This window comes from the organism of the source record quoted next, unplaced genomic scaffold (genome assembly GCF_019419815.1).
Source record: "Pyrus x bretschneideri cultivar Hongxiangsu unplaced genomic scaffold, Pyrus_bretschneideri_v1 Contig41, whole genome shotgun sequence".
In the NCBI taxonomy this organism is placed as follows: Eukaryota; Viridiplantae; Streptophyta; class Magnoliopsida; order Rosales; family Rosaceae; genus Pyrus; species Pyrus x bretschneideri.
The window spans coordinates 1169125-1188417 of record NW_025999735.1 but is presented as its reverse complement, the minus strand read 5'-3'; the positions used below and the strand labels follow the sequence as shown (position 1 = coordinate 1188417).

At 35.9% G+C, this 19293-nt stretch overlaps 1 long non-coding RNA gene across 1 annotated transcript; it reads left to right on the top strand.

The window, feature by feature from the left end:
• The first annotated feature begins 17423 nt into the window (after positions 1-17423).
• On the top strand, positions 17424-18118 carry LOC125469303. Its single transcript, XR_007251646.1, has 3 exons — positions 17424-17501; positions 17594-17688; positions 17765-18118. It is a non-coding gene; the product is annotated as an uncharacterized LOC125469303 (long non-coding RNA).
• Positions 18119-19293: the final 1175 nt, after the last annotated feature.

Here is a 19293-nt window from a genome sequence, read left to right as displayed (position 1 = left end):
TTGAACCACATTATTGCTAACTCATTGTGAGGCTAAGCTCACGCCCCCCCTTAGTGTAGATAATATCGTTTGCTCAAAAAAAAAACAAAAGTTATTTCCCCACCCACCATTATTTCCAAAATAACCCTAATACATTTTGTTTTAAATAACTCTAATATATATTTCAATAATATTAAAATAAATAAATAAAACAAGAAAAAATTGAAAGAAAATACAAGACTGGACATGCATCGTCTCTTTCAAACCACGTGCACGCCTATCCTTAAAATCGTGGCATCCCTTTCATAATATCTCTTCCTACTAACACCCAGATCCCCATCATTTGTTGTCACCAAATTCCATATCAATGGCCCAATCTTCCCTCCGTTCAAGTCTTTCACCTCCATCTAGCACACACCTATTCCTTTTCCTACCTTTCTATTGATTCTAGCCCAAATCTTTCCTAGCCTCTCCGCAGCAGAAAACACACCCCACCCACCATTAATTTTATTATTGTAAATTATTATTATTTTTTTTTCAAATTTTAAGTAATTAATTAAATAGGGATTTAAAAGTCATCTTTTAAAAGGATAAATATGTCATTAACATTTTTTTAAATAGAGGGTAGGAAAATAAGACACTAGAGTAGGAACATCAGCATTCTTAATGAGGGGTATCTGTGGAAATAAAGTAATTAGATTTTTTAACACGGTAAATATGAGATTTTAACTGACAGTGAACTCCACATGTCACTTAGTGAATGGGAAAAACAAGTGGGAAGATGTAGCTAGCATTCTTCTATATTTTACTTTGAGAAATGCTAAGGAGAGTGCTCTCTTAACATTTCTCATTTTCTTTAGAGAGCACCCTTATCATTTCTCATTAGTGAGGTGGCAAAGAGTTAATAGAGAATTCCACTTTTGAGAGAATCTCCTTAGCATTTCTTTTTCCTTTAAAAAATTTCAACTATAATCACACTCCCTATCATGTTTTTAGTAAACCAGAATTGCTAGCAGCACCTAAATTTAGGAAGTGAGAAAGAAGATCCTAAGGCTCCTAATCCTATTGCATTAATTACTGTTCTTTAATAACCTTTCAAATAAAAAACTATGTTTCTATCAGTACATATTTATTATGACTTCCTAAATTAGAGTTTACGGTTTAGTAGAGATTTTCTAGGAAGCTCCTAGTTAAAATTTAGGGTAAAGGAGAAAAAACTACCTCAACTATTAGTATCATGACACTTTCATACCTCATCTTTTTAAAATGATAATATCATACCTCAACTTACAAATTTTTGTCAATGTCAGACATCCGTCAGTTTTTCTGTTAATTTTTCTGTTAAGTGCTGACGTGGCTTAAGATGGGATCCACTCCTTAGTCCAACTAGATTAAAAAATAATTAAATATATTTTTAATAATTAAATATTATAAAATTAAAATTATTTTTTATATAAAATTGTGGGATCCACCCTCTATCTCTCCCTCTCCTCTTTCTCACGTCTTTCTCCCTTCTCTCTCTCTGGACAACATCATCCCCAAAACCCAGAAACCCTACCCACCTTTCCCACCCGTCCCCCCCCCCAACGTTCATCCACCATTATCTCTCATCTCTCTCTCTTCGCTGGCCCGGAACTTGACAAAATGTCGACACTTTTTCTCCCCAATGCCATGAACTCCCTATCCTCCCTCACGAAGCTACTATGCCTCATGCCGTCGGGAATTCCGAAGCTCGGATTCTCCGCCACCAAAAACCCGTCATCGAATTCCCCGATCCCTTCTCTGCAACGCCACGACATAAGTGTCGAATCCTTGACCCGAAGATAGCAAAGCCAATTCGGGCAAAATCTGCACTTGTACATTATTATTGGCTTTAAAATCTCTGCCGTTGATTTGAGCATCAGAATATGAAGAGTTGGGATTGACGAAAAAGCTTGGAACTTTTGGACGTCGTCGGTCTCGGGGTATGCGATGGCGTCATCTTCGTCATCCTCGTCGTCGGCTTCCGGGATGGGGATGATCCGAGACGTTGGAGAGAGAAGAGACTCTGGGTGATGGCATGTACTCCATTATTATCTTCTTCTTGACTTCGGCGGGCTTGAATTTGGGTTTCTGCTTTGGGGTGGTTTGGCTTTGGACGACGTCGTTCTGGGCGGCGTTGTTGTTGAGGTTCTGATGGATGGGGGAATAGTTGTAGGTAGCCCAGGGAGAGAGAGAGAGAGAGAGAGAGAGAGAGAGAGAGAGAGAGAGGATGGTGGAGGAAGGTTGGGGGGACGGGTGGGGAAGGTTAGGGTTTTCTGTTTGAAAATAAGGAATTAGGGTTTGGGTTTAGGTTCGAAAGGGACGAGAAGAGGTAGGGGAAGGGAAGAGGTGGGGGATGGGGGATGGGGGTGGGTACGGGGAAGAGTTTGGGGTTTGTCGAACATAAGAAGAAGGTTGGTGCGGGTGGAGAAAGGGGAGGCCCGTACCCCTAGGCCATTTTAATTTTTTTTATTCTTAATTTTTTAATTTTATAATTTTTAATTTTTAAAAATATATTTAATTATTTTTTAAACTAGTTGGATTAGTGAGTGGGCTGATGCGAGAATTAAACGCACACAAATTAAACCCTCTTTTTATCAATTGTAGTAAGTATGTAAGTAGGGATCGTTCTGGACCGGGGATTAGGAGGGATTGTTAATCACTTGGATTTGACTCAAAAACGTAAAAACACAATATAAAACACTATACTAGACTCAAAGAATGCAAAACTAAACTTTAAAACACTAAAACAAACCAAAAGACTCAAACATCACCCAAAACACTCAAAACTGCCTTAAAAACACTTTCTGGGCAGTTTTGAGCACTTTGCTGAATTTGGACGAATCTGTGTAATAAATTGAATCAAAACACTTATAAACACAAACTAAGACATTTTCTAACTAAATTGGACAATAAAGTAAAGGGGGATTAAGGTTTTGACGAAACTAAATTAAATGGAGAGATTGCAATTAAAACAGAATGTAAATATAAAATTGATGAAATGGAATGAATGGATGCTAGCCAAGGGGTTCATCTCCACACATGTTACACTTGCATAATAAAACGATTTCCAATTGCATTTCAATAAACCATTAATTCTCAACACCCCAAGTTAACCGTGATGCACTAATTAACCTTCAAATCTTTCTAACGTTATTGAATTGGATGATTGCATACGACAACCCAAAACATTCCCCACAAGTCCCCTACATGATTGCATAATAGAGATACAAGCAAGAATCATTACGCTCTATGAAAATTATAAGTGTTGACGAGGCATTCGTTACTATGGAATACGCATGAAACTTATGCCAAGAATTCGTTTAACGCGATTGTTTATAATCAACCTCCACTACTTGTGAATATAAGTTCGTAACTATTAGGTGAAACTCACTTATATTCTAGCGTCATATTCATGCATGAAAATTAAGCGTGCACTCTCAATAAACATACATAAATAAGTTATCAATCAAACGGTTAAACAAATTGAATCCACAACTTATGAAACGCAATTAGAAGTAATCAAATCAAAATGCAAGCATAAACATATATTTCGAATCCCCCCCTAGCCAAGGGGGGGTTTAGTTCCTCATAACTTTGAAATCAAAGAAACACCTAAACATTCCAACAACTCAAACTTGAATTGTATGAACTTTTAGGCACTCTTCTCTTCCATTCCTCATACGTACAAAACAAAGAGAATTGAATTTAAACATTGAAATCAAAGAAACACCTAAACATTCCAAAAACTCAAACTTGAATTGTATGAACGTTTAGGCACTCTTCTTTTCCTCGTTGTTGTAGTACAAGGTCTAAGGTGAGTTTTGGGGATTATGGATGATGTAGAATGATAGGTTTTGTGGAATGGTGAAGGAAGTGATGGTGTTTGGATTAGTAGGGAATGTTGTTGGTGTGTATGGATGATTTTCTGAATATGGAAGAGTGTATGAATTGTGGCTGCAATAGATGCTTATTTATAGGTGAAGAAGAGGGAACATGACAGCTAGGAACTTGGTGGAAATCTGGAATGGTGATGGGAGATGCATGTGGCTGATTTATGCATGTGATTAAAGTGGAATGACAGCTAGGTTATGATGATGAATACATGTGCAAAGTTGGAAATGCAAGCAGAAAATGGACATGTGAATTAAAGCTATATGTGGCTGCAATGATGAAATGGATGGGAGTGTGGTGCAATGATGGAGGAATAAGTGCATGTGGATGCAAAGGATTCAAGAATGGGAGTGCATGTGCACGGTTTTGGGAGAAAGGTGGAAGGTTGCAGCAAAGGTTTAAGTGTTTGTGAAAGATGGCAGATTGTATGGATGAATGATTAAAGGGAAAAATAAAGAATGGGATGCATGTGAATTAAGTTGGAAAGTGGTGGAAATGGAATGTTATTCACGGCTAGGTTGTTGTTGGTGTGTTATGCATGGCATGATTGGGATTAGGAAAGGTTTAAATGTCCTAAAACTAAAGGGAACAAGGTTCCAACACTTTGGTCTTCAATTAGGTCTTCAATTTCGTCCAACACTTTGGCTCCAAGCATAAGCTATCCATCCTTAGCCCAAAAGTGCTCCAAAAGTCTCCAAAATGCATATTTTTGCTCCTTTAGCCCTTTGGACCTACAAACACACGAAAATAGCTTAAAGTACTAAAATAACTAAAGAAACATAACGTAAATGCACGAGAACAAGCCATTTAAGTCGCATGAATATGCTCCTATCAAATACCCCCACACTTATCTTTTGCTAGTCCTCGAGCAAAACAAAACACAAAACGAACAAAACACCACCTACACCTTCCAACAATCGTCTCACGGATTTCCAATGCACATGACAAGTTAAAAATCATTATTCCCACAGATTTTAGCCATCTTTACACTTAAGTACATTCTTAATCATAGTCACCACATACTAGTTCACAATTAAGCATTTAAAACACATTTCGAATGTAGTAACATGCCTTAGAGAATTTCCTCAATTCCTTACTAGAATGCACTCTATTTTCACACAGATTTTCTGACTACACACCCTACACTAGTTATATGTGAGAGATTGATGTAAACATGAAAGACTAGTATCTCACATATGTTATAACAAAGAAAGCATTTTCTGGATTTACGATAATGACATGAATATGATCTCATGAATGGAATGCTACTACTTAGAATGAGAACCAGTGATTCCATAAGCTCATATCAATTCCAAACTCCACATTATTGAACACATAACGATCAAGATAGTAGTCAAAGGGGTGTAACGGGGCTAGGGTATTGTCTAACAATGAAAGGTGAAGGATAAACAAACATTCTTAAAGCAATAGTGACAAAGTATTGAATTAGGCACTTAGAATTCCCTTTTGAATGAAAACTCAACTTTTGAACAAAAAGGGAGAACAAGCTCTTTTTTCTTTCTTTCTTTCTTTTCTTTTCTGTTTTTCTTTTTCATATGTTTTTCACAATTTTTTTCTTTTCTTTTGACTCTCAAAACATACATAAACACTTAAGAACAAAACATTCTCTCCCCCACACTCATTTTCTTGCATAATGTAACTCAAAAGGAATTCATTTAAGTCATGCTCACTATCTTTTAAGAACAAGGGTGTGGACAGTCCTAAACTAGGCTAGGTGAGGATAATGTGGGTAAACAAAGAATAAAGGCTAAACAAGGCTCAACGGGGTTAAAACTTACAATATATACGAATTTATGGGAAGTAAGGCTATTTGGCTATGGTGGCAACTGCACAACTTCATCTTGATATATGTTATGCAATTCAATGTCATGCTTTGAATGAAACGGATATAAGTTCTAGCATTTAGTTCTATCATGATACAATTGCATTCTAAGTAGCAACCAAGCAAGGAATAATGAGATCATGCAACAACTTTAGAAAACAAAGAATCACAGAAAATAACTTTCAAAGAACGTTTAGGCTCAAGTCTCACAAGGTTGTAGCGTTTGTTTGAGTTCCTTCCTTCAAGCATGTTACAAAAACGAATTTTTCTTTTATGATTGCATGTGAAGTCATACATTATAACCATAACCAAGCATATACCAAGAGTAAATCAAACTTTCATCCATGTTTATAACTCTTTTTAACAGTCATGCAATTACAAACCAAATCCTTATCATTGTGTTGGAAGGTACCCTAAGACACAAACACACAAAAACTACTCAAAACACTCTTTTTAGGCTTTTCAAAACATGTTTTTCAAATTTTTATGTGATTTTCGGAGTTATCAAAACAAAACATACTAAAACACTCTAAAACAACTTAAAAATACCATAAAACAGCAAGGAACAACATTTGAAGTTATGGGTGATAAAATCCCACGAATTTGCATCAAATAAACTTAGTTACCCCCCCCACACTTAAATCAAACATTGTCCTCAATGTTTTAAGCATAGATTCACACAAAACATAAGTAAACACATAAAAAGCACTTAAACATACTAAACATGGCAGAATGTAACTAACAAAGAGAAGAGTTTAGGGATGCAAATCTGGTTATGGAGTGTAAATTCCATCTTCTCCTTGGTAATCTCATTGAGGCTTTGATCTTGGTGATTCCACAGGCTTACTCTTGAACTGGTTTCCCCCCATCGTTGATTTTCCTTTGTGCTACTCTTGAACTGGGCAGCAGGATTCTTTTGTTCTCCCCCGAAGGTCTGAGCTTACTCCTTTTATCTGTTTCTTTGTTCAATCTTTGCAGAAGTGGTCCCTTCTCTGGAAGTGTATCAACCGTTGAAGATGACTACTCGAGAGCAACGCTAGGTAAGCAACCAGGAATAGATTCCCGGCAGTCGGAACCAGATCGGAAGACTGACTCCAAGTGCCGGCTGATTGCTTCTTTCACTTTGCCATGCGAGTAATATCAAGGGCAAAGGAAAAGATAGGGAAAGAGCATGATATGAGATACTTTTTCTTTAGACCTTGATGATATGAGATACCTTTGCTTTTGAAGAAACGGCGAATGAAGCAGCACATGTATTTGTTGTGGCTGTCTCCACATGCTTCGATCTACCGTTTCCTTCTGCCTCATCTGTACTCTAGGTATCTGGTATCTTCTTTGGGGGAGAAAAAATTGAGTATTTCAAGAGGCTTTACTGGGAGTGCGCCCTCAGAGGTGTGGAAGAGTTGGACATTTTTTTTTTCAGGTCTGCCTTGCCATAAGAGATGAAGGTCGACATATATAGGGATTTCTCAATAGCAAGTGGTGGTACTGTTCTTTTACCCTTGTCGACAAACGCCTCTTCGATTTCTGAACGACGCCTCTTCGATTTCTGAACGAGCGCCACTTTTGACAAAGTTACACGCGTTTTCTGAAAAGCAGAGAAAGCGTCGCCGAACTTTGCGCTTGTCGGCTAAAGATGTGTAGTTGCGATGATGGCCTCCACGTGTTTTCGACTTTGTCAGATATCTTTTGACAAAGTTGAACGCGTTTTCTGAAAAGCCGCGAACGCGTCGCCGAACTTTATGCAGGAAAATCTGGATTTTTGAATCGGTGGTCGTGTCGCCTTGGCTTTTTATAGCGGTATCGATCACCCCAACATACACACTCTGAAGATTTCCCATTCTTGAAAATCTACTCCGGCCTTTTGAGATTTAACTCCATCCATACCTCCTCTTTGAACAACTTTGAAAAATGACTAACCCATCGAACCTTTGCTTAGATTTGAGTCTCAGCAGCGATCCGGTTGCGCCCCGTCAAGGTAATGTATGGCGCCCTTCTTTCTTATCTTCTAACGGTCCTCTTACAGGTGAGGACTCCATGATGACGGATGCAACAACAACTACGATAGTAGCTAAGAACCTCCTCACTCCTAAGGATAGTAGGCTGCTTTCAGGACGGTCCGATGAGTTGGCCGTTCAAGAGTCCCTCGCTCTCAGCGTTCAGTGTGCAGGCTCTGTGTCCAACATGGGCCAACGCCTACTTGCTCGCTCCCGTCAAGTTGAATCGTTGATGGCAGAGGTGGAAAATCTCAAGCAAGAGATCAAGCAGTTGAAGTATGAGAATAGAAGTTTGCATGTGCTTGCAAATAACTATTCGACGGGCATGAAGAGGAAGCTTGATAAGCTGCAAGAATCCAATGGTCGAATGCAAAGTGACCGTCAAAGGCTTGCGGCTTTCTTCCAGAGGCACATTTTTCCTGGCTCATCTAGCGTTCCACCAAGTATTGAGGCCTCTTCTTCGATGCCTCCCGCTCCGAGAGTTTTGCCCAGTAGTGGGGCTTCAAGCAAACAACCTTTGTGAAAGTTACATTCTGCCATTTTTTTTTTTATTTCTTTTTATTTTTTATTTTTTATTTTTATTGCACGGCATAAAATTGATCTTTGAATGGGCGGTGATACTTGAAATGATCCGGTAATAGTTTCAATTCTAGAATGGATGCCTGAATCATTAACGACATATTAGTATAAAAGAAAATTGAAATTCGGGGAGGCGGCTTACCTTTGTGCTCCGACATGAATTTAAGAATAAACACCCCTTCGAAAGTTATGACTTGTCCCGTGTCATAAAATCCAACTTCTTTGGGAATTGTTGTCTCAAGTATATCCTCTTTGATGAATTCATGAAATTCCATACTTTGCACCTTTGGAAGGGCTTCCAAGATGTCTTTTTCACTTTCTTCTTCCTTGGAATTCATGAACCCGCAAGAAATAGGGACATTAGGTGGAATGGGGTTAGAACTAATTAAATTTGGAACAACCTTACTTGAATTAGATGGCGTAGGAACAATAGGTGCTTCCGGCAAAGGTGTTTCAAATCCTCCCTTCGAATTTGCAATGGTTGAACTAGGGAGTTCGCCTTGGTCTCGAAACTGTCCTACGAACTCCGTGATCTGCCCAATTTGCTTTTCCAAGTAGTCCAACCTTTTGTCTTGATTTTCCCTCTCTTTGTTTTGAGTTTGGACTCCCTGCGTCAAAGTAGTAAGTAATTGAAAAATCGTATCATTATCATTTGAATTACCTACATTACTTTGGGCAGGTTGTGGTGGCTGCATAGGCGTTGAATAAAACTCCTCGTTTGGTGGCTGCCAATATCCTTCTTGTTGAGCCTCATTGTCTTGATTTTGTGAGCCCTGCACCAAACAAATTAATTCATTAAGCTTTTGATTATAATTTATTGACGAACTTGAGTTTGGTTGGGCATATTGAATATGAGGTTGTGGTGGCTGCATAGGCGTTGAATAGAACTCCTCATATGGCGGCCAATATCCTTCTTGTTGAACATGTTGAGGTTCCCACCACATAGAGTTTGAATGATCACTCCAATCCGAATTATAAGTATTGGAAAACACGTTATTCCTTGATTGAAGATCAAATGTACCAACGCTTTGCATTTGGGACCTTTCCATGAGCTGTGACAAAAGAGAAGCATTATCAAGTGCCATGTTGTGCTTCTCTAGTACTTGAATTCAACAAACAAAACACAAATAAAAAACTAGAACTAAAATACATAACAGAAACTAAAACTAAAACTAATAAGAAAACGAAAATAACAATCCAAAGGATTAGCAAAGTTGCTAATCCCCGGCAACGGCGCCAAAATTTGATGCGAGAATTAAACGCACACAAATTAAACCCTCTTTTTATCAATTGTAGTAAGTATGTAAGTAGGGATCGTTCTGGACCGGGGATTAGGAGGGATTGTTAATCACTTGGATTTGACTCAAAAACGTAAAAACACAATATAAAACACTATACTAGACTCAAAGAATGCAAAACTAAACTTTAAAACACTAAAACAAACCAAAAGACTCAAACATCACCCAAAACACTCAAAACTGCCTTAAAAACACTTTCTGGGCAGTTTTGAGCACTTTGCTGAATTTGGACGAATCTGTGTAATAAATTGAATCAAAACACTTATAAACACAAACTAAGACATTTTCTAACTAAATTGGACAATAAAGTAAAGGGGGGATTAAGGTTTTGACGAAACTAAATTAAATGGAGAGATTGCAATTAAAACAGAATGTAAATATGAAATTGATGAAATGGAATGAATGGATGCTAGCCAAGGGGTTCATCTCCACACATGTTACACTTGCATAATAAAACGATTTCCAATTGCATTTCAATAAACCATTAATTCTCAACACCCCAAGTTAACCGTGATGCACTAATTAACCTTCAAATCTTCCTAACGTTATTGAATTGGATGATTGCATACGACAACCCAAAACATTCCCCACAAGTCCCCTACATGATTGCATAATAGAGATACAAGCAAGAATCATTACGCTCTATGAAAATTATAAGTGTTGACGAGGCATTCGTTACTATGGAATACGCATGAAACTTATGCCAGGAATTCGTTTAACGCGATCAACCTCCACTACTTGTGAATATAAGTTCGTAACTATTAGGTGAAACTCACTTATATTCTAGCGTCATATTCATGCATGAAAATTAAGCGTGCACTCTCAATAAACATACATAAATAAGTTATCAATCAAACGGTTAAACAAATTGAATCCACAACTTATGAAACGCAATTAGAAGTAATCAAATCAAAATGCAAGCATAAACATATATTTCGAATCCCCCCCTAGCCAAGGGGGGGTTTAGTTCCTCATAACTTTGAAATCAAAGAAACACCTAAACATTCCAACAACTCAAACTTGAATTGTATGAACGTTTAGGCACTCTTCTCTTCCATTCCTCATACGTACAAAACAAAGAGAATTGAATTTAAACATTGAAATCAAAGAAACACCTAAACATTCCAACAACTCAAACTTGAATTGTATGAACGTTTAGGCACTCTTCTCTTCCTCGTTGTTGTAGTACAAGGTCTAAGGTGAGTTTTGGGGATTATGGATGATGTAGAATGATAGGTTTTGTGGAATGGTGAAGGAAGTGATGGTGTTTGGATTAGTAGGGAATGTTGTTGGTGTGTATGGATGATTTTCTGAATATGGAAGAGTGTATGAATTGTGGCTACAATAGATGCTTATTTATAGGTGAAGAAGAGGGAACATGACAGCTAGGAACTTGGTGGAAATCTGGAATGGTGATGGGAGATGCATGTGGCTGATTTATGCATGTGGCTGATTTATGCATGTGATTAAAGTGGAATGACAGCTAGGTTATGATGATGAATGCATGTGCAAAGTTGGAAATGCAAGCAGAAAATGGACATGTGAATTAAAGCTATATGTGGCTGCAATGATGAAATGGATGGGAGTGTGGTGCAATGATGGAGGAATAAGTGCATGTGGATGCAAAGGATTCAAGAATGGGAGTGCATGTGCACGGTTTTGGGAGAAAGGTGGAAGGTTGCAGCAAAGGTTTAAGTGTTTGTGAAAGATGGCAGATTGTATGGATGAATGATTAAAGGGAAAAATAAAGAATGGGATGCATGTGAATTAAGTTGGAAAGTGGTGGAAATGGAATGTTATTCACGGCTAGGTTGTTGTTGGTGTGTTATGCATGGCATGATTGGGATTAGGAAAGGTTTAAATGTCCTAAAACTAAAGGGAACAAGGTTCCAACACTTTGGTCTTCAATTAGGTCTTCAATTTCGTCCAACACTTTGGCTCCAAGCATAAGCTATCCATCCTTAGCCCAAAAGTGCTCCAAAAGTCTCCAAAATGCATATTTTTGCTCCTTTAGCCCTTTGGACCTACAAACACACGAAAATAGCTTAAAGTACTAAAATAACTAAAGAAACATAACGTAAATGCACGAGAACAAGCCATTTAAGTCGCATGAATATGCTCCTATCATGGGCCCCGTCTCTAGCCACGTTAGCACTTAACAGAGAAATTAATAGAAAAACTGACGGAGGTCTGACATTGTCACAAATTTGTAAGTTGAGGTATGACATTGTCATTTTAAAAAAATGGGGTATGAAAGTGTCATTCAACCCATAGTTGAGGTAGTTTTTTGTAATTTACCCTAAAATTTAACTAAAAATATAAAACATGATTAGACATATTCTTATAGCTTTTGGCAAACTTCTATATACAGTTTTCGCGCGCTCTTTCAACTTTGTTGTTTGGTTAGATAGAACCTCATTCTCTTAAATCTTACTACCAGAGCCGGACTTACAAGTGAATTAGCTAGCAACCAATTCACTTATAAATAACTCTGTTCTTCACATCAACCTTATGGTGTTGAAACTTAGAGGTTTCATATTTTTGTAACATATGGAGAACTTGTTCAATCATCAAAGGAGATCAAAGGAAGGAATTTTTGAGGTACCATTCAAGGAGAAGGTCAAGCCCTTCCTCAAGGGTGATTCCAAAACAAAAGTAGTGCTTCAAGAGATTGAATCCAAATCTCTATCTTTTGTCTTTAACCCGCGAGCTTAGCCATCAACCTGCCAATTCTCGGCGAAGCCGACTAGCTTCACCACCGCCAAAGTGAAGCATTTCGTGAAAACTCAAAAAATCCTAATTTGAAAATGGCAGAGATTCGCCCCGATCGTCAAACCACTGCAAGTCGCAAGGCGAGGACTAATAATTGTAGCATGTTCCAGTGTCAATGAGTGGTCCTCTATCTTATGAACTTATTTCTTGGATTTATTTTCCATATTCAAATGTTTGGTTGAAAAAATCGTAATTGACCGTCGTTCCATTTCGTGAACATGCCAATACAATCGTTGGATTGTCATAAATTTTAAATAGAAGTTTTTGAACTTTAATACTTCGAAAATTTGATATTTAATTAAAATCTGATGTTAGATTGCGTATTTATTTAGCTTCTAGATGTGTAGTTTAATTCAAATTCCAATGCATATTCTGTTTTTGTTTTGATGTTTAATGTGTATAATATTCAATTAATGTCTCCCATTAAATATGTGAATTTGTTAATATGCACATTTTAATTTATTAATTTATTTAACTTCCTCCAATTATATCCTTATAAATGTACCTAAATGAAAAAACATTCAAAAAATAAAAATAATGACAAATAAGAAACATGTAAATATATAAGTGTACCGAAATATATTAAAAGGAATTGATGTATCTAAATGTTTATGACGTACTTAAATGTCGATACCGAAACATATTATATTAAATTAACGTACTTAAATGTCTGTACCGAAATGACCATACTAAAATATATTAAATGAATTAATCTACCTTGATTACCGCACTTCCCAGGTTGAGCTGTAGGGCCAGACTTCAATAAAGGGCCTTCACCTCCTCCTACATTCAAATACCTAAAATAAAGATGATCATAGAAAATGTGAAATATTTGATAGGATCCATTTTGGAAACGCCGAATACCGAAAATATATTAAAATGAATTGATGTACCTAAATGTTTGTACCAAAATATAAGATGTACTTAAATGTCTGTACCAAAATTTATACCGAAATAACTATACTAAAATATATTAAATGAATTAATCTACATAAATGCAGAACACAAAGTGTATTGAAACATAGTTTACCTAAACAACCATAACAAAAAAAAAAAAAAATATATATATATATATATATAATTAAATGAAGAAAAAGAAAAATAATATAATTATGAGGTTACTAAATGTATTAAGGGACTAAATTTGATTTTAATCTTACACAATGTTTTAGTTTGAAAGTTATATTTTTTTTAAGGATTAGAATTCAGTTTTGTATTTTAAATATGTTATTGTTGGTACTATGTGTGACTTGCAGAAACTTACGTATGTGAACCTGAAGTTCGTAGACTTTAGATCAAAGATTTTAGGGTTTAGGACCCTGGGGGCGCCGCTTTAACCAAAGGGTTGACTATCTATCAGTGTTCCCCATAACATCCTAGCATCTCATCATCAACGTATACGTTTCAGATTTGACAGTTGTTCAACTTGATCTCAACTTGACTGGCAAAGCAATAATATGGGTTAAACAAAACGAACAAATTCACGCAAACAACTAAAAAACTCATAATGAGCAGAGGAATGAAACAAAAAACAAGGAAAAATCAAAAGACGCACCTAATACCTTGTGTCTCCAAATTACTTTGCCTGTAGAACACTGAAGCACAAGCTGTTTGCTTATAAAGCTAACTGCGTACGTATGCCTTCTTTTCCCTTTCTAAGTAAAACTGAGTAATGGGAAATTGAAATTGTCAAAAAATGAAATCGAGAGGCACGGGAAACAACGAAATTGACAGAACGTAATATTATTTTTTTTCTTTTGATTTTCGGATTCGACTTTTCACTTTTATAAGTAAAGGAAAGTAGATTAAGCAAAGGAAGGTTGCTGTGATGAAGAAACCAAAACCAGACAACAGAAGGGCAATGGGAAGAATAACTCTCTTAGCAGAAGAAGATGAGATAAATAATGCATGAGAAAGATAACGTGGTACGACAGAGAAATGCAATTAAAAAAGACCAAAAGTGAGGACTTAGTCTGGTATATGGTTGGTAAGAAATGGCTGTCTTAGTTGACGTCAATCTTAAATTAAAACTTAATTTTCATGGCAATTATTTAGCACTTTAGCGTGGGAATCTACACCAATTATTTAGCACATTTGATTCCTCGACGACATTGCACTGGCTGTAATAGCTATGAAAATAATTTTATTTTATTCTATTATGTTGGGGTTTGAATCTGATTCAAGCAAGCACTTGACCAGTAAGTCTTTTAAGTTGATCAGTAAGCCTCAGCAGGTCGCATGATCACTTGATCAGAAAGCCTCTGTTAGCTATCCACTCATTGTTGAAATTTAAGTTAATTTATCATTAATCAACGTAATGCTATGGTTTAGTTTTTCAGTTACCCTTTTAATTAAGTTGTTCCAATTGTGTATGTCTGTATGTATGTATGTATGTATGTATGTATACACACACACCGAAACTTGGACATGTCAGCAACGTGGAGTTTTAGTGGGCTCAACACCTACCACGCTAACAGTTAATAGACAAATTGATGGGTAAGCAAACGAGGTCCGACATTGCAATAAATTTGTAAGTTGATGTATGACATTCCAATGTTTAAAGATGAGGTATGAGTTTGTTACGTGACTCAAAGTTGAGATGTTATAATGTCATTTTCTCTTTTTTATTTTTTAATAAATGGGTGTGGAAGTGGGCGCGCTCAATGCCCCATTATCACTTAACAATCGATTTGACAAAAATTTTTAACAGAGATCTTATATTATAATAAATCGTAAGTTGATGTATGACATTACAATGTTTAAAAGATAAAGTATGAGCTTTTTTATTTGATCCAAATGCTAAATCACATGGGGCATCAGGTTGTTGAAAAATGAGTTTCTAGCCAACTTATTGACAGCAATCTCAAAATTTTGTATTTATAGACACGATTACTTCGTTTATTATTTATTTACTTAATCTTCTTCTACAGATGAAAATGGTAAATTGCATTGTATAGTGGAATGGTGCCCACGTCATCACATGTAGCCTTCTACATGCTGGGCTATGCAGAATTGCGTATTAATCTTTTGGACGTGGATTGTCTGTCCTTCCCATCCTATACCCTTCCCATCTCTTCTTATTTCTGTGATCACGGTTAAGCCACGTCAACATTTTATATTTATATTGTTTTTTGTCTTATTATTTCTATAAAAAAAATTAATATAAAATATTGACGTGGCTTAACCGTAACCACATAATATAGAAGGGGATGGGAAAGGTATGAGATGGGGAGGACAAACAATCCAGGTGCTAATATTTTACTATGGTGAAATTACAATTATTTCCCCATTGTGTTTGTACATCATGTAACATTGAACAATTAAAAATTACGTAATATAAAATATTTTGAAGTACTATATAATTTTTTGAATGGAAGACGAAAGTAGCAATATTCGAATCCCTTCCATCAAATCCTCTTAATTTATAAATTTGGACATTAAAAATTTGATCAAATGGTTAAAATTATTATAACTTTTAAAAGAGTCTCTTTTTTGTAACTGTTGTATCAAGTTTCAAAAACCCGAATTTATGAATATAGAGGATTTGATGGAAGGGATCTGGAGAAGATCCCTTTCCAATTACATATATCATGTGTGTAGTCATCCAGAAAATAAGCAGGATGTCATGTTGATGTGAAGGAGACTTGATAAACTTGTATAGCCAGCTGTCATAACGCTAGAATATGTATATGAACAAATCATTCAACTCTTATGTCGCTATATAGGAAATTAATAGAAAATTTTAGTCATTAAAAAATCAATAATTCAAGTGCAAAATTAAAATATTAAATTATATATACTAAAACCCAGTTGGGGACCCCATTGTTCATTAATAGTGTCTGGACGGATTTGCCCCTCGGTTTCTTCTTGATCACCTGTTGTGTGCCCTCTTTTACACATTGAAATGACCACTTTGTCCTCGCTGGCCACGCATTCTTCATCGATGGCCTTTCCTGTTGGATTTCTCTGCTGTTTCATTCTCTACCTTCCATTTCCTGCAATCGCTTTTTTCTTTTTTTTCTGCTCCACATCTACACGTGTTGGTCATCGTGGAAAGAAAAGTGGTGGAAAGCCGACGAGAGCAGTGGAAAAACCCATTTGCTTCCATTTGCTGATCTCAAAAAGGGCATCCCCCCATCACTGTTCTTGAGTTCTTTTGATGAAGTTTTCTCTTTCTGACTTTCTTGCTAAAAAGAGTAAATTGTAGCTATGGTCCCTTAACTTTAACTTAATTAGGGCAATGGTCCCTCAACTCAAAATCAATTACCATTAGTCCCTCAACTTTAATTCAACTGGAGAAATGGTCTCTTAACTTTAACCCAATTATAGCAATGATCATTCTAGCATAACTCGTTTTGACAAAAATTTTGACGTAGTTGACGAAAATGACCATAATTACACACTTTGATGAGTTGAGGGACCCTTATTATATAAATGGTTATTCCAACATAACTTATTTTTACAAAATTTTGACGAAATTGATGAAAATGATTATAACTACACATTTTGATAAGTTGAGGGACCAATAGTAATGAATTTTTAGTTGAGGGACCATTGCTCTAATTTGATTAAAGTTGAGGGACTATTGCTACAATTTACTCTGCTAAAAACGACGAAACCAGTCAAAATTTGTGCAGATGCTTTTTATTTTTTCAATTGATGCTTTAGCAGTTTCTATTATCTACTTTTTCGGGTATAAATTGTATCTATAATTTCAAAATACATGTTCTTCATGACAATCTATGGTATTTATTAAATAATTCATGTTAAAGTAATTTTTTTTCCCTTCCCTTCACTGCAGTCCTGGCGAAAAGCACGTGCAGACTTACAGCAGATGCACTATGCATGTAAGTAAAACATTTTACTATCATGTCTTTCTTGGTTAGTGATTCTGGTATAGCTGATTGATGTGAATGTCAATTGTGTGGTTTTTGTCCCTGGCTTTATGCTTAATGCAGTGTCTTTTCTATATATACAATTTTCTCCTTCAGTTTCTACTGTTTTCGTTTTTTTGAGTTATGTATACTATTGATGTTGTTACTGTAGCTTGAGAAGTTGAGCGATATGCAGTGCCAACTTGAGTCACAGTTGAAGTTCATTACAGAGGTCTGGCTACAGGTGCACCACAAATTACCACACTTTTCTATCAAGAGTATTGCTTTTTTTTTCTTTTTTTTTTTTTATTATTATTAAATTTTCTCCATTTTCAGATAGTTGAATGTAGTCGAGTACTAAAATTGACATATGCTGATGGATGTTATTTGCTGGAGCATGAACATGCCAAGTTGTTTTAAGTATTTGCAAGGTATGTCATTTTCTCAAAGCTCAAAGAGAGACAAGGCATCATGTTGCTTTGTCCTAATTTATTTATGTTTCTGCAGGTGAAGATGAGCCTGGGTTGGAATGGGTTCATCAATGTGCAGAAAATGAGCTACAAGTTTACCTCAATGATAAGGACATCAAAAGATTTCAATGAGTTTCGCACAAAACTAGCTGGATTGACCAGGTTATGTTCCACTAAAGATATTACACTACTTTTCTGATTGGATAAGTTGATTCGGGTTACAATGATATAGCTTTTCAGTTTATTCATACTAAGATATTAGTTTTGCTAAGTGGCAATGCCATGATTGAAATTTTATAGAAGTGATGAATGGGCCAATCTGAAATACTAAATTTCAGCTGATGAACTCACTCTTATTATGACTATTATTGCATATACTCATTTTTTATTTCGTTGGGTTTTATTTTTTTTTCAATTTTTTTTGGTTTCGCAAAGAACTGAATTTTATCTTATCTATAGCTTTGTACGCATGTAGTTTTTCTCTTTTTCGGTTTCGAGTATTTGGTTGGTTTTATTTAACAATCTTTTGGAATATAGAGAATCTTTGCACCAATGTCTTATTCCTAGATTTCCTGATGAATTGGCATTGAGATGTTAAGCAAAGGTGCCCCCTGGGAACCACAGATTGCTCGAAACTATCTCAAAGAAGTGGAGAGATTTGTTACGTAGCTCCAGACTATGCCAACTATGAAGCTCTAGAAAAATGGTGCGGAAATTGACTGTTTGTCATTTACGAGGTATAATCCAATAGCTAATAAGTGTGCTTCTATATTCGACACTTCAAATATGTCTAGAACTCATGTTGTTATTACGACTTTCATTTTTACAGAAGGAAAGTTTTTTCGTTCTTCATTTCTTGCTATATCATCTTGGGTTGTGCAAACTATTCATTATAGGGGATCCTTTCATGTATATAGTTGTTTCTTGCTAAGATTTCTGCAAACTATTTTTGTTATGTCGAAGTTGAAATCTTATTTTAGGGTTGTAAATAGATTTCATATGTATATAAATAGTATATATACACATTATAATTTTCTACATATTTTATACGATTTTAAAACTCGCAGCACAGCGTGGGCACGTTTACCAGTCTATACGAATACCCACTACTAGTGAACCAGAACTTACTAATTTGAAGATTTGTCATAATGTTGGAAAATGGATATGAAACCAATAATTCAACTCTTATGTCGCTATATAGGAAATTAATTGAAAATTGAAGTTCTTGAAATTTAATAATCAAGTGCAAATTATATAAAAATAAAAAATAAAAATAAAGTATTACTATGTCCACTCCTCTTTCTTATTTCCTCACCCCACTTGCTTTGTCACCCACAATTCTAGACAAACGATATTTTTACTACTTATTTTTATCATTCACCGTTAAAAGTAAGAAAATAAAGAAATCATATTTTTATCACCTCTTTGTATTATCTCTCTAATAGATATGAGACCCACATGGGTTGGCGAGCCTTACCTCTATTAAAGAGATAATACAAAAGATGGTACAAATAAATGGTAAGTGTAGCATTACTCAAGAAAAATATAATACTATTTTTACACCCA